Source organism: Carcharodon carcharias, chromosome 10, assembly GCF_017639515.1.
Source record: "Carcharodon carcharias isolate sCarCar2 chromosome 10, sCarCar2.pri, whole genome shotgun sequence".
Lineage (NCBI taxonomy): Eukaryota > Metazoa > Chordata > Chondrichthyes > Lamniformes > Lamnidae > Carcharodon > Carcharodon carcharias.
The window spans coordinates 60,093,416-60,107,843 of NC_054476.1; the positions used below are offsets into that span (position 1 = coordinate 60,093,416).

General features: G+C 42.1%; 1 protein-coding gene across 10 annotated transcripts in view; it reads right to left on the minus strand.

The window, feature by feature from the left end:
- Positions 1 to 14,428, minus strand: part of dagla (diacylglycerol lipase, alpha) — a 485,025-nt gene that overhangs the window by 394,543 nt on the left and 76,054 nt on the right. The window contains exon 1 of one of the 10 annotated variants that reach the window (XM_041197363.1): positions 5,213 to 5,294. The exons of 7 other annotated variants lie outside the window; for them this stretch is intronic. The gene's annotated coding sequence lies outside the window, so the exon portion shown is untranslated. Of the gene's footprint in view, positions 1 to 4,870; positions 5,179 to 5,212; positions 5,295 to 14,428 lie in introns of those variants that run through there. 2 more of the 10 variants (XM_041197356.1, XM_041197358.1) reach the window with 2 other exon arrangements.

Genomic DNA, 14,428 nt, shown 5'->3' on the forward strand with positions numbered 1-14,428 from the left:
AATAATAAAAAAACAATTTTACCAGTAATCTTTGGGAAAAATAAACACACTGTTTCTTAACTTCTCCTGGCTAAGTAAAACATATCACCCCCTCCTTTTGGATTCAAGCTAGTCTGGCTTGTTTAAAAATGCAAATGTTCCCTTTACACCTTACTCCCCTACTTAACATTTCAATCAAGCTTATCTTCTGATACATTAAAGCTTTCAGAGCAGCTGCCTTCAATTCAATTAAGTCAGACACACACACACACAGACATAGGCCAGGATTTTCCCCTTGGCGATTTGGGGGCGGAGCCCGCTCGCCGAGGGGAAAATGATTCGAGATGACGTCGGGAGAAACCCCCAATGTCATCCCAGTCCATTTAAATCTTCAGGAAGGCGGGTGGACAGCGAAATCAGCCAATTAAGGCCATTGACAGGCTAATTAACCTTGTTAAAGACCTGCCCGTCCAAGCTTAAGGCTGGCGGGCAGGCCAGGAGCCCCAGCAGGCTCCAGATTATTCATGAAACTTCATCCACTGGCGGGATGAAATTTCATGCCCGTTTTTTAAAAAATTTAATAAACTTTGTGTGTCTTATTAACATGTCCCATCTCATGTGACATTGTCACATGAGGGAGAACATGTTAATAATTTTAATATTTCTCTATTTTATGACTTTTCTTACCTGTCAGTAAATTCTCTGAGGCAGCACTTTAACAGATGGGGAATCCCTCCACCCCTCCCTCACAGAGGAAGCGAATAGCTCTTCCGGTCGGGAAGGCCGCTGGGCAGGCCTTAATTGGCCCGCCCACTCAAAATGGCGGCCAGCCCCATTTCAGTGGCGGAGTTCTGCTGCCCACCCGCAGCCGAGCCGGTGGGGCCCGCCTGCTATCCGAGGGCAAAATTCTGCCCATAGACACAGACCCCACTATTACTTTACAATAAATTCCAATAACATTATGAAAATTATTATATCTTCCTAACACCTGTACACAAAAAGGACAAATCCAACCTGTCCAATTACCACCCCATCAGCCTACTCTCGATCAATCAGAAAAGTAATGGAAGGGATCATCAAGAGTGCTATCAAGTGGCACTTGCTTAGCAACAACCTGCTCACTGATGCCCAGTTTGGGTTCTGCCAGGGCCACTCAGCTCCTGACCTCATTATAGCCTTGGTTCAAACATGGCAAAGGAGCTGAACTCCAAAGGTGAGGTAGAGTGACTGCCCTTGACATCAAGGCTGCAGTTGACCGAGTGTGGCATCAAGGGGCCCTAGCAAAACTGGAGTCAGTGGGATTCATTCATTGGGAATTCTCCACTGGTTGGAGTCATACCTAGCACAAAGGAAAATGGTTGAGGTTGTTGGAGATCAGTCATCTCTGCTCCAGTGCATCACTACAGGAGTTCCTCAGGTTAGTGTCCTCAGCCACTTCATCAATGGCCTTCCTTCCACCATAAGGTTAGAAGTGGGGATGTTCGCTGATGATTACACAAAATTCAGCACCATTTGCGACTCCTCAGATACTGAAGCAGTCAATGTCCAAATGCAGCAAGACCTGGACAATATCCAGGCTTGGGCTGACAAGTGGCAAGTAATGTTTGCGCCACACATGTGCCAGGCAATGGTCAACTACAAGAGGGAATCTAACCATTGCCCCTTGACGTTCAATGGAATTACCATCAATGAATCCCCCACTATATCCTGGGAGTTACCACTGACCAGAAACTGAACTGGACTAGCTATATAAGTGCTGTGGCTACAAGAGCAGGTTAGAGGCTAGGGATCCTGTGACGGGTAACTCACCTCCTGACTTCCCAAAGCCTATCCACCATCTACAAGGCCTAAGTCAGGAGTGTGATAGAATACTCCCCACTTGCCTGGATGAGTGTAGCTCCCACAACACTCAAGAAGATTGACACATTCCAGGACAAAGCTTGATTGGCACCACATCCACAAACATTCATTCCCTCTACCACTGACGCACAGTAGCAGCAGTGTGTACCATCTACAAGATGCACTGCAGAACTTCGCCAAGGCTCCTTAGGCAGCACCTTCCAAACCCACAACCACTACCATCTAGAAGGACAAGAGCAGTAGACAGATGGAAAGCCTACCACCTGGAAGTTCCCCTCCAAGTCACACACCATCCTGACTTGGATCCTTCACTGTCGCTAAGTCAAAATCCTAGAACTCCCTCCCTAACAGCACTGTGGGTGTATCTACGCCACAGGGACTGCAGTGCAAAAAATTATGTTGCCATGAATAACACTCACGGAAGAGTGGGTAGAGAAAGCATGCTGATGGTTCCTATATGTGTAACTTCATTCAGGCTTGTATGTTCTTACAGTGAAAGAATGTTAGATTAGTCTGCCTTTTAAGACAGAGGCCCATGTTCTACTGCACTTTAAAGGAAGTTAGTTGTATTTCTATGTCACAGACTTTCATTTGGAGAAAATTCTGTGCAAGCAGCTTTTTTTTTTTAAAGCCATTGGACAGTTTTTGATAATCCTGTAGTTTGGTATGCACAGTGAGGGTCACCAGCATCTGTGGAGCGACTGGCCAGCTGAGTCAGTGCCTTCAGGATATATCAATTGTGTACTAAGTGTGCTTAATTGTATGCAGCTTGTCAGCATTAACTTTATCCCCCACCAATAGATACAGACAAAAACTGTGGCTGTCAGGTTAGGAGGCATATACTTATAATGCGCAACTCTTGTAAACAAATAAAGAATAAAGGTTGGTTCCAGTTCCATCCTGCACTAACTTCGAAAATAGAACAAATGGAGAGGAAGACAAAAAATGTTATAAAATTGAAATGATTCCATATATTGCTGAAAAACGAGACATGTCAGAGCTTTGCGTCTTGCACTCATCAGGACACCACAAGAATACCAATATAACAATTTATACTGTATGTGAAGAGATTGCTGATTGGTTGGCAAGTGGATTCTGTATGGTACATGCAGTGCCATGGAGAATGTACCAGTGATGGTGACTGACAGTTAAATGCCAAGCATTGTTTAGAATTTAAACCAGGCAGCTTGACCCTGATTGATCAAAGCATTGCCCTGAGGAATGAGTCAGCTTTGTTTAGCTGAAACAGGTGCAATGTGTGTACATGTTCTTTCTCTCAGCCGAAAGGGCCCTTCTATAAGACCCTGTATATTAATATATGTAGCTTCCAGTATACAAAAAATGCGCCACACAGCGAGCCCGGCTATTGAGTGCAAGACACAAAGCTTCTACATGTCTCTTTTCTCAATAATACTCAAGTTCTGAACCACCAAATGACAATTCCATATATTTCACTGGATTTCATTGTCATTCCATAGAATTGTAAACCTATTAAATGAATGTAGATCTGTAATCACACTGGTCAATTCCTGATTTGGATATCCTAAACAAAGGCATGAGGTGGAAAAGAAAAACTTGCTTTAGGTATTTGTCATACATCTTCAAGCAGGCGTGACAGGGGCTTGGAAGCAAGTTATATATTAAAAAGGAGCTGGATCATAGGGTGAGACTGTAAAAAGTTAATCTGTGTAATGATCCACACCCAGTAGGAACTGGAATGGGACGGCACATACTGACTTCATGTCCTCTTCCACCCAACCAATAGGGGAGACTACCACATTACCTGAGCTAGATTCCAACAAACCAGATTACAGAAATAAAAGTAGACAATATTAACTCACCACACTTATGCTTTACAATTGAAACAAGGGATCAGATTATACAATTCAGTTCTGTGAATTGCAATAGTAATCAGAAAGAATCAAAGAGAAAGAAATCTGTGCTTTCTTCTCTATCTTTAATAAACAACCACCTTCACCAGTCAGATTTCCATCATTTTATTTACAGTTAGGCAAGGAGGTAATCAACGGAACTTGAAAAAAATGAAGCAATGTGGCCTCAGGAAATAAACACGGTGCATTTCTAAGGAGGTCCAAGGTCCAGACAACCCCACTCAATTCCTCTGAATATCAATTTATTAGCCTCTCACCTTTCATAAAGTATTCTGATTTTTCATCCTTCCTACAGAAGTGGATAATTTCACGCATTTCCACATTATAGTCCATTTGCCACCTTCTTTCCCAATCACTTAACCTGTCTGTATCCCTTTACAGCTTCTCTGCATCTTCCTCAAAATTTTGATACATTCCTGATATTTCTCCACAGTCCAAGCCCCAAAATCCCTTAATTCAGTATGCATGTATAAAATTTTAGCAGTCCTACCACCACTTCGGCTGAGAGCACTGATCAGTGATACCACAATCTTGTTGTTTAGTTGTTTCCATTACTGAGACTAACTTTTTATTCCAGATTGTATTTAATTAACTAAAATTAAATTCCCCATCTGACATTGTCGGATTTGAACTCATGTCCTTGAATCATAGTCCAGGCCTTAGATTATAAGTCCAGTAACGTAGTCACTTATGCTACTGTACCCAAAAGGTTTAAAGGGTCAAATTATGAGAACAGGTTGCATAACTTCATGTGCTCATTAAGGGGAGTAATGATAACACTGAGCAAATTATTCTCCAACAATATCAATAAAAAATAGCATCAACGTCCCACTGAACTGTTTGGCTACGCCTAAAACCAAGCCTCAAGTACTTCAAATGCATAGTTGGTATTTCTGCTCATTCACACATATCTCAATTTGATAAATACAAAAAGGCAAAGAAAATTCTTGCAGCAATTTTGACTATTTTACCATATCAAGGTGGGTTATTTAACTTCATAGTAATTTGATACAGATAAATGCTTAAACTTGGATTAACATTGCAAACATGTGAACATATTACACTTCAACCTCAAAGGCAACACACTGCAAATACAATATGAAACAATTTAGAATTTCCAGAAATTATTACCTACTCACAAATTAAGTCATCTGTGTTGCAAACTAGCTCCTTGGTTAAAAAGAATCTTACATTGTAAAAACATCAATAATGGCTGCTTGTGTCCATTCACAGTCATCAGGCATATGTCGAATGAAGATCAGCGATTTCCTGCGATATGCTGCAGACAGAATATGCAAGTATACCACTAAGGTTAAACACAAATTGACAGCAGTAGCTGTGAATCTATATGCAGGCAGAAGTCCCACATCTGCCCACTTAATTCACGATCAGTATCCTTCTCCCTTTGTGGAACAGGAAATTGCAGTAGTAGTGCTGCATTACTAAGATTCTCCCACTAATGGGAAAGGCCCATAACTCACAAGAGCTGCTGGCATTCATGAATCCTGACGTCATTTGGAGGGTGAAAACATTATAGCAGCACATGATTTATTTCCCGGGGCAACTGAATTTCACGTTTTAAACACGTGCTTGAATCAGACAGATTTCTGTTGCAGTGATATGTGGTGGTTAGGAAACAGTCAATGAAGCTGTCATTTAATCACACTCTGAATAAAGGATCTGACATCATATATGGCACAGTATACTAGTTCCAGTTTGCAGTAGTGGAAAATGAAAATCCTTGGAATAATGAATTACAAATTCTATTATTCAAGCAAAAATATTTTGGTCAAATAAATAGCATATACTTAAAAACATAATAGAAAATTCTAGAGAATCAAAAAGTTATTTTAAAAAACAGCAGTCATTAAGTTCATAGAACAGGTACACCTACAAATAGTTTAAGGCAGGAGAGGGCACTAACAAATCAATAAATTAATAAGAACAACCGCCATGAATGAATGTACTCACTGACCTACATTGGCTCCCCATCAAGCAGCTCCTCAATTTTAAAAGTCTCCTCGTTTTCAAATCAAGGCATCAACCCTCCCAATCTCTGTCATCTCCTCCAACCCAGATATATAGAAGCTCATCTAATTCTGGCCCCTTGAGCATCCCTTATTTTAATTGCTCCATCATTGGTGGCTATACCTTCAGTTGCCTAAGCCCTAAGCTCTGAAATTCTCTCCCTAAACCACTCCGCTTTTCTTTTTCTCCTTTAAGACTCCTTAAAACCTAATTCAACAACCAACCTTTTGGTTATCTGTTTAATATCCCTGTAGGAAACTGGTGTCTTATTTTGTTTTATAACATTCCTGTTAAGAGCCTTGAGATATTTTGTTACATTGTGATGGAATCTGAAGTTTCAAAGCTTGAATTTTTTGAAACAGACACTAATCGAAAGGAGTAACCAAAGCGGTAACCAAACTTTCCGATTTCTAGGGAAATTACAACTTAAACCGAGACTGCAAACCAAAACTTCTGGGGAAACTGAAACTTTTTGAAAACAGATAAAAGGGCACAGAACCATCCAAGCTCAGATGATGATCCCAATCGTAGGCAGGCTGAAGGCAGAAGCTAGATCCAGGAGCTGGGAACAGTTGCTGCAGGTGTTTCTGTTACATGAAGATATTATTAGTCGATTTACACCATCAAGACTGTCATAAGAGTTGGTGATTTTGCAGACATGTGCCATTTGGTAAGACCACACCTGCGGAACTCTGGTTGGTTGTATGCTGCTGCCGGCTGGGGATCAGGCTAAATCCTGGAAGATGGAGGAGCTGGAATCCTTCATGTGAAAGACAGGGTGTGTTTTGAAGAACTTTGGAGCTGAGATTCATTACATATATGCTGAGTGCACTGTCGAGTGAATTTGTGAGATTTGTCTCAGTTGTATCTGCCATTTAATATGTATAGTTTGCAATTGACTGTAATTTGCCTATTAATTCATGTTTAATTTATGCTGATTTTGGGTTTGATTGTTACAGTAAAAGTTTTAAAGAGTGAAATTTTATCCATTAGGTTTTTCCTTTGAGACACTTGGGAAGTTCAGTTCTTTCACATTGTGATGATTCTCTAGGACACCATTAAAGTCAAAGATGACTTATAAGTTATTGTTGTTGGGTTCACTGCTGAGAACTGCAGATGGATATTTTTGATGACGCACCGCAAAGCCAGATTATGAACAGTTTCCATCCATTGAGTGAGGCCGCAACCAAAGAATAGTTGGGTTGTTCAGAGCAGTAGTTTCTACCCAGCGTGTGTGTGGTGGCAGATTCTTCAATCCCTGGTTAATGGGGCAGGATGCATTTTGTTGTTTCCTTTTCCGGCTCACACTCCACTTCTAGGTGAAGTTTTTAAACATTTCTCTATCCGAGCAATGATAGGGCCATTTGGTAACAGCTGCACTTTCCACATACATATTCCTCTGCTTCAGACCAGTCTTCAACTTTCAATCATTACTCACAGACACTAATAATTTGTTTCAAGGTGCTTCTTTTTAATTTTCAACATCCTACTAATGGTTGCATTATTACTATCTATTTCATTTGTCAGTTCAGCGAGGCCATATTACTTTCCAATAATCTCCATTTCCATCTCCTAAAGGCACTGATTGATGCTGCATGAGCTAATCATCCTGCTACCTCACCCATGTGCAAGCTGTACAGTAAGTGAAGTTATTCAACAGTGGATTCAGAGCTACACCCAAACCTCTCCTCATCAAACCACATAAAATGCAGTAGGTGTTAAGAAATGAAAATCAGAAGTGAAAGCTCTCTGGTTTAAATATCAGCGCCTATGAGAAGATTTATCACTTTACATGCTATTATATGGACAGAATTAGTGGAAAAACACATGTACAACACTTGAGCAGCAATAGTGCTACGCAAGAATTCAGCCAGCAAACAAATTATATTAACAGAATTGAGAATTTTTTAACATTCATTCCCAGGATTTGGGTGTTGCTGACAACGCCATGATTAATTGCCCATCCCTAAGTGCCATGGAGAGAACGCCTTCTTGAACTGCTGCAATCTATGTGGTGAAGATACTTCCCTGTGCTGTTAAGGAGGGACTTACAGAATTTTGACCCATCCTTAATGATTCAACATATGTTGAAATCAAGATGATATGCAATTTGGAAAGGGAATTTCTAGATGGTGGTGTTTCCATGCATCTGCTGCTCCAGTCGTTCCAGCTGTTAGAAGTTTTGGGTTTGGGAGGTGCTGTTAAAGAAGTCTTGACAAGCTGCTGCAGTGCATCTTTAGATAATACATATACAGACATGGTGCACTGCTGGTGGAGGGAATAAATGTATAAGGTGTTGGATGGGGTACCACTCAAGCAAATTGTTTTGCCCTGGACGGTGTTAACCTTCTGAAGTATACATCTTCAACAGTATAGGCGGGATGTTGTTGAGGCCCTTTCTATTCAGTGTGCTCAGCCATTTCTTGATATCACATGGAGTGTCTGAAGACTGGCTTCAGTGATGGTGGGGACATCAGGAGTAGGCCAAGATCAATCATCAACTCGGCACTTCTGGCTGAAGGGGGTTCCAAACATCTCATCCTTGTCTTTCACTCACAAGCTGGCCTCAGTCATCAATGAGAGTGGGGATGGCAACGTTCATGGAGCCTCTTCTTCTGCAACTGCTTAATTGTTCACCTCTATTTATGATGGATGTGGCAGAATTGCAGAGCGTTAATTTGATCCCACTGGTTGTGGGATTGCTAAGCTCCATCTATAGCATGCTGTTCCCATCTTTAACATTCATGCAGTCCTGTGTTGTAGCGTCACCTGGCTGGCACTTCATGTTTAAGTACACCTGCGATTGGCCAACACTTACTAAATAATCACGATTGTGCTAATTACACTGACAACTAAATTAAGATGATCAGTCGGCTCACAGTGTGGCTCACTTAGGCATGCTAAGAGCTACATATATTGACACACAGGGCTCTGTCCTTTGCAAACAGATACAACATGTCCATATATTGCATCTTTTTCAATTAAACAAAAGCTTGAGGGATAGCCATTCCTTGGTTCATTCCCCATTTGCTTGGCTTGAATTTAAACAATAGCTTGGCATTTAACTGTTCCCTGGTGAATTCTCCATGACAACGCCTCTACCAGATTCCACTTGCCAACCAATCAGCACCCTCTTCTCATGAAGCATAAACTGTTGTTACCTTTGAGATTTGGTATCTTGCAATTCTGTCCTGATGACTACCGAGACAAAAATCTGTGACAGCATGTCTCTTTTTTCATCAAAAATACATTAGCAAGAAAAACTCATCCATGGCTTATTAAGGAAGTTAAGGAGAATATTAGATTAAAATAATGTTGCAAAAAATAGCAGTAAGCCTGAGTATTGGAAAGATTTTAGAAACTAGCAAAGGGCGACCAAACGTTAATAATAAGAGAAAAAGAGAATGGAAAAAATTAGCCAGCATTATAGGAACAAATTATAAGAGCTTTTACAAATATATAAAAAGTAGGAGAATAACTCAGTAAATGTTTGTCCCGAAGAGGCAGAGGTAGGAAAAATTCACTTGGGGAATGAGGAACCGGCAGGGACATTGAGCAAATATTGTGTGCTGACTTCACAGTAGAAGACACAAATTAGATACCAGAAATCAAGGGTAATCAATGTGCTAATACAAATGAGGAACCTAAAGTAATTAATATCAGCAGAAAAAAAGTTTCGCAAAAACTTTTTTTTATTTATTCATGGGGTGTGGGTGTCACTAGCTAGACCAGCTATTGCCCATCCCTAATTGCCCTTTGAGAAGGTGGTGGTGAGCTGCCTTCTTGAACTACTGAAGTCCATGTGGTGTAGGTACATCCACAGTGCTGCTGGGGAGGGAGTTCCAGGACTTTGACCTAGCGACAGTGAAGGAATTGCAATATATTTCCAAGTCAGCACGGTGAGTGGCTTGGAGGGCAACTTGTAGGTGGTGGTGTTCCCATGTATCTGCTGCCCTTGTCCTTCTAGATGGTAGTAGTCATGGGTTTGAAAGGTGCTGTCTAAGAAGCCTTGGTGAGCTCCTGCAGTGCATTTGTAGATGGTACACACTGCTGCCTCTGTGCATCGGTGGTGGAGGGAGTGAATGTTTATGGATGCCAATCAAGCAGACTGCTTTGTCCTGGATAGTGTCAAGCTTCTTGTTGCTGAAGCTGCACTCAACCAGAGAAGTGGAGAGTATTCCATCACACTCCTGACCTGTGTCTGGTAGATGGTAGACAATCTTTGGGCAGTCAGGAGGTGAGTTACAGTGTAAAAAGTAGTAATAGTTCATAATTCATGTGACTGCCTTGATTTGGAAGTATGTTGCAAGCCTGATGGAAGGTCTTCTTCACATCCAAAGTACAGTTTAGATGAATTGTTATGACACAGCCGATGGTACATGCTGAGCTGCTCAAATCCCACGGGGAGACGTGAAACAACTGTCACAATTAATTTTCCATTTGTATAAATTTCAAGATGTATGCCTTGAATTCAGTAGCACTAAGGCCACCAAGTCTTACAGGTTTTTATAAAACTAGATTAAACATTTATTAATAAGAAAAATGATTTTAAATACATACAGTGATCTACAAATTATTACAATGATAACTTCTAAATCCCCTAATCAAACTAACTTCCAGTTATACTTTCATTAAGCAACAGTAACACACATAGATTTCAAAAGGCCCAGGCAAAGAAACATGATACAGTGAACAAGTCTAATTCCAAGTGAATTTTCTTAACTTCAGTCCTTTGAAGACAGCAGCTTGAGGCATAGATGCTGGAGGCTTTTCACACACTTGTAAGATCTTAAAAATGCTTCTTTATACATAGTTTCCTCTTTGAATTCAAATATCCATTGTTTCATTATGTCCATGGACTTGTATCTCCTTGATCATAAAACCCTCTCATAGCACTAAGTTTTATCAGTAATCTTTGGGAAAAATAAACACACTGTTTCTAAACTTCACCTGGTTAGGGGACACATTTCACCCCTCCTTTGAAAACAATTTAGTCTGGTTTATTTAAAAGTGCAAATGTTCCCTTGACACCTATGTTTTTAATCTTCCCCTGTTTACCTAATTACATTTTAAACCTAACCTCTCCTCTTAGATCAAAGCACCCAGACTAATTCAGTTAAGTCACACACACACAGATACGTAGACACATCCCACTATTACTCTATTTTACAATAAATTCTAATAACATTATGAGAATTATTATATCTTATTGACAGAATTCAACAGCTGAAGTTAGCAGGATTTTCTCAAATTGATGGACTTTTTGTAGGTCACAAAGTCAATTTCTTGTAATACGATTACCAGGGAGTCAGTTTGCTATCTTGGTAGAACTAAAAACAGGTTTGGAGATTTTACAATATTACAATCTTCAGATCTTTCTCAGGCACTAATGTTAACTGCCTTTTCTGTGTCTCTTTTTCTCTGCAGACAGCATTTCTTATTTAAAGATTCAGAGGGACAAACATAGCTGCTCCACCATGTGACTTCTCACAATTGTGGTTTCTTTACCAAATATGGCAGTGTTCCTAGATTGATAAACCACATTATTGTTTCTGAATTACTGTCTCCTTGATTTAAGGCATCCACCTTGATGGGTTAAAATAATTTCTTAAATTTCTTTTCAAAAAGACCAATTCAATTCAGGAATGCTTTCTGATGGTCCTTCAGGACATGTGTAATTAACACCTTTTTGTCTGGAATGCACCTTTTGTCCTTTTGAGACAGTGGGCAGAATTTTCGGGTCGTCGGGCGGGCCTGGGAGCAGCCGGGAAACGGCCCGCTGTCCACGATCGGCCCTGACCGCTACTTCACGCTGGTTGGCCAATTAACGGCCAGCCAGCTTGAAAGACGGACTGACAAGCTCCGCGCTGCCAGGGTGGGGCAGGAGGAGGGTGTGCACTGAAGTCTGCGCAGCGTGGGGGAACGTGCACTGAAAGATCCCTGAAGGTAGAGAACTGCCTCAGGTAGCTAAAGAATTTTTAAATCAAATATATAGATCTTGAAAATTTGAAAAAAAATGTCCCCCTATAGGACTCAATCACAGGAACACGTCAAAACATTTTTATTTTTTAAAAATTTAACCTGTGGATGAGGTTTCCTCAAAAATCCAAAGGCCACCTGGCCGATTTGCCCTCCCGCCAACCATAGCGTTGGACGGGCAGCGAAAAATACAGGTAAATTAACTGATTAATGTCCTTAATAAGTCTCTTAATTGTCGGTGGGCGCACTGCCGACTCTCACAGGTGCCTGCCTACTGAAATATCGTGAAAATGCACAATGACATCGGGGCATTCAAGCATGTCAGGCGCCTGCCCGCACGCCGAGTAGAAAATCCTGCCCAGTGGGTTAGTTCCAAGAATACACAGACCAGGTCATCTGACCTCTGGTGACCATTTTGGGGTACATCATTCATTTTAAGTCAATTCAAAGATTCTACATTGAATGAAGTGCGTATTTTTAAAAGTTATGAATATGACACATATTGTTAAAAGTTATGAATGTGACATGCTGTTCGTAAGCAGGACAGAACCACATAAAAATTTAATACACAAGATAAGGGTTCAAAGATTGGTAATACATTTGCATGGATGGAGGACTGGTTAACAGACAAGAAGCAGAGAGTAAGGTAAAATGGGTCATTTTTAAGTGGCAGACTATAACTAGTGGGGTGCCACAACGATCAGTGCTGGGGCCTCAGCTTTGTAATCTATATCAATTACTTAAACAAAGAGACCAAGAGTAATCTATCCAAGTTTGCTGACGATACAAAGCTAAGTAAGCTGTGAAGAGGACACAAGAGGCTGCAGAGAGATATGAACAGGTTGAGTGAATGGGCAACAATGTGGCTGATGGAGTCTAATGTGGGGGAGTGTGAGGTTATTCACTTTAGTAGTAAGAATAGAAAAGCAGATTTTTTTAAATAAAAAAAACGGCATGAAACTTCCAAATGTTGACATTTATAAAAGATTTAAGGGCTCTTGTACAAGGAAAACAAAGTTAGCATGCAAGTACAACAAGCAATTAGAATGCAAATTGCATGTTGGCTTTTTTGCAAGGAGCTTGGAGTATAAGAACAAGGAAGTCTTGCTCCAGTTGGAATAGGACTTTGGTGCAACCACACCTGGAGTACATTTTTTTATTAATTTACAGGATGTGGGTATTGTTGGCTAGGCCAACATTTATTGCCCATCCCTAAGGGCTACCTTCTTGAACCGCTGCAGTCCCTGTGGTGTAGATACACCCACAGTGCTGTTAGAGAGGGTTTTCCAGGATTTTGACCCAGCAACAGTGAAGGTTCATTCTCCATATCTGAGGAAGGATACAATTGCCTTGGAGATGTTACGCTAAGGTTCACTATTTCTCATCTCTTCATCTTCTTCTTCTTCTTAGGCAGTCCCTCTGGACCGAGGATGGCTTTCTTCCACTCCGGTGTTGTGGGTTGAGGTGACTAAAAAGTCCAATGCTGGATCCGCACATTCTGCAACAGGTGGTGTGCAGCTGCAGACACTGCGTCGACGTCTTCATCGTCCACTGCGCCCTCCCTTTCCAGTGCAAGATTGTGGAAAGCACAACATGCAACCACTATCACCGAGACACGATCTGGGGGGGTACTGGAGTGCGCCCCCTGAGCAGTCCAGGCATCGGAAGCACAGCTTGAGAAGACCGATGGCTATCACCACCCTCGTGGAGGCGTGGCTCTAATTGTACCACTGCTCAACTCCTGTTCTTGGATGGCGGAGAGGTGTCATGAGCCACCTTCTGAGGGGATAGCCCTTGTCACCCAGCAGCCATCCATCAAGCCGGGCTGAAGCACTGAAGAGCCCTGGCACCGGGGAGTGTCTGAGGATGTAGGTGTCGTGGGAGCTGCCTGGGTACCTTGCACAGACTTGTAAAATCAGCATCCTGGGGTCGCACACTATCTGCGCGTCATGGAGTGGAAGCCCTTCCTGTTGACAAAGGCATCGGGCTCGCCTGCTGGTGCCTCGACGGCCACATGTGTGCAGTCTATTGCACCTTGGACACGGGGAAGCCAGCAATGGCCGCGAAGCCTCTGGCTTGCCTGTTCCCAGCAGAAATGGATGAAGGTCAATGCACACCTGAACAGAGCGTCTGTCACCTGCTTGACACAAGTGTGTACAGCTGATTGGGAGACACTGCAAACGTCACCCACCCAGCTCTGGAATGAGCCAGGGGCATAGAAGTAGAAGGCAGCTGTGACCTTCAGAGCAACTGGCATGGGGTGTCTGCCCACACAGTTAAGGGAGATCTCAGGCCCAATCATCTGACAGATATAGTTAACTGTCTCCCTTGATCGCCAGAGCCTCCTTTGGCACTGCACCTCAGACATATTGAGGTAACTGCTTCCCCGCCTGTAAACCCCGCTGGCAGCAGGATAGTGGTGTCTTCTGCAGCCCTTCCGCCTTGGACTACCTCTTGGCCCTGCGCAACTTGTACCTGTGCCTGTACCCCCAAAGGTGGCTCCTTTGGAGGCTGAACCTGTACTCCTGACCTCCTCCTCCTTCTACCCCTTCCTTCCTCCTCAGAGGAGCTGCCTCCAGTGGACAGATCAGATCCATACCCAGGCTAAGTGAAGGCTTCCTGAAAGCTACAGGCCCGCAAAAGATTCCTCACTGCAGAGTGCCGACCTGAAGGTTAAAAGTCCAGAAAAA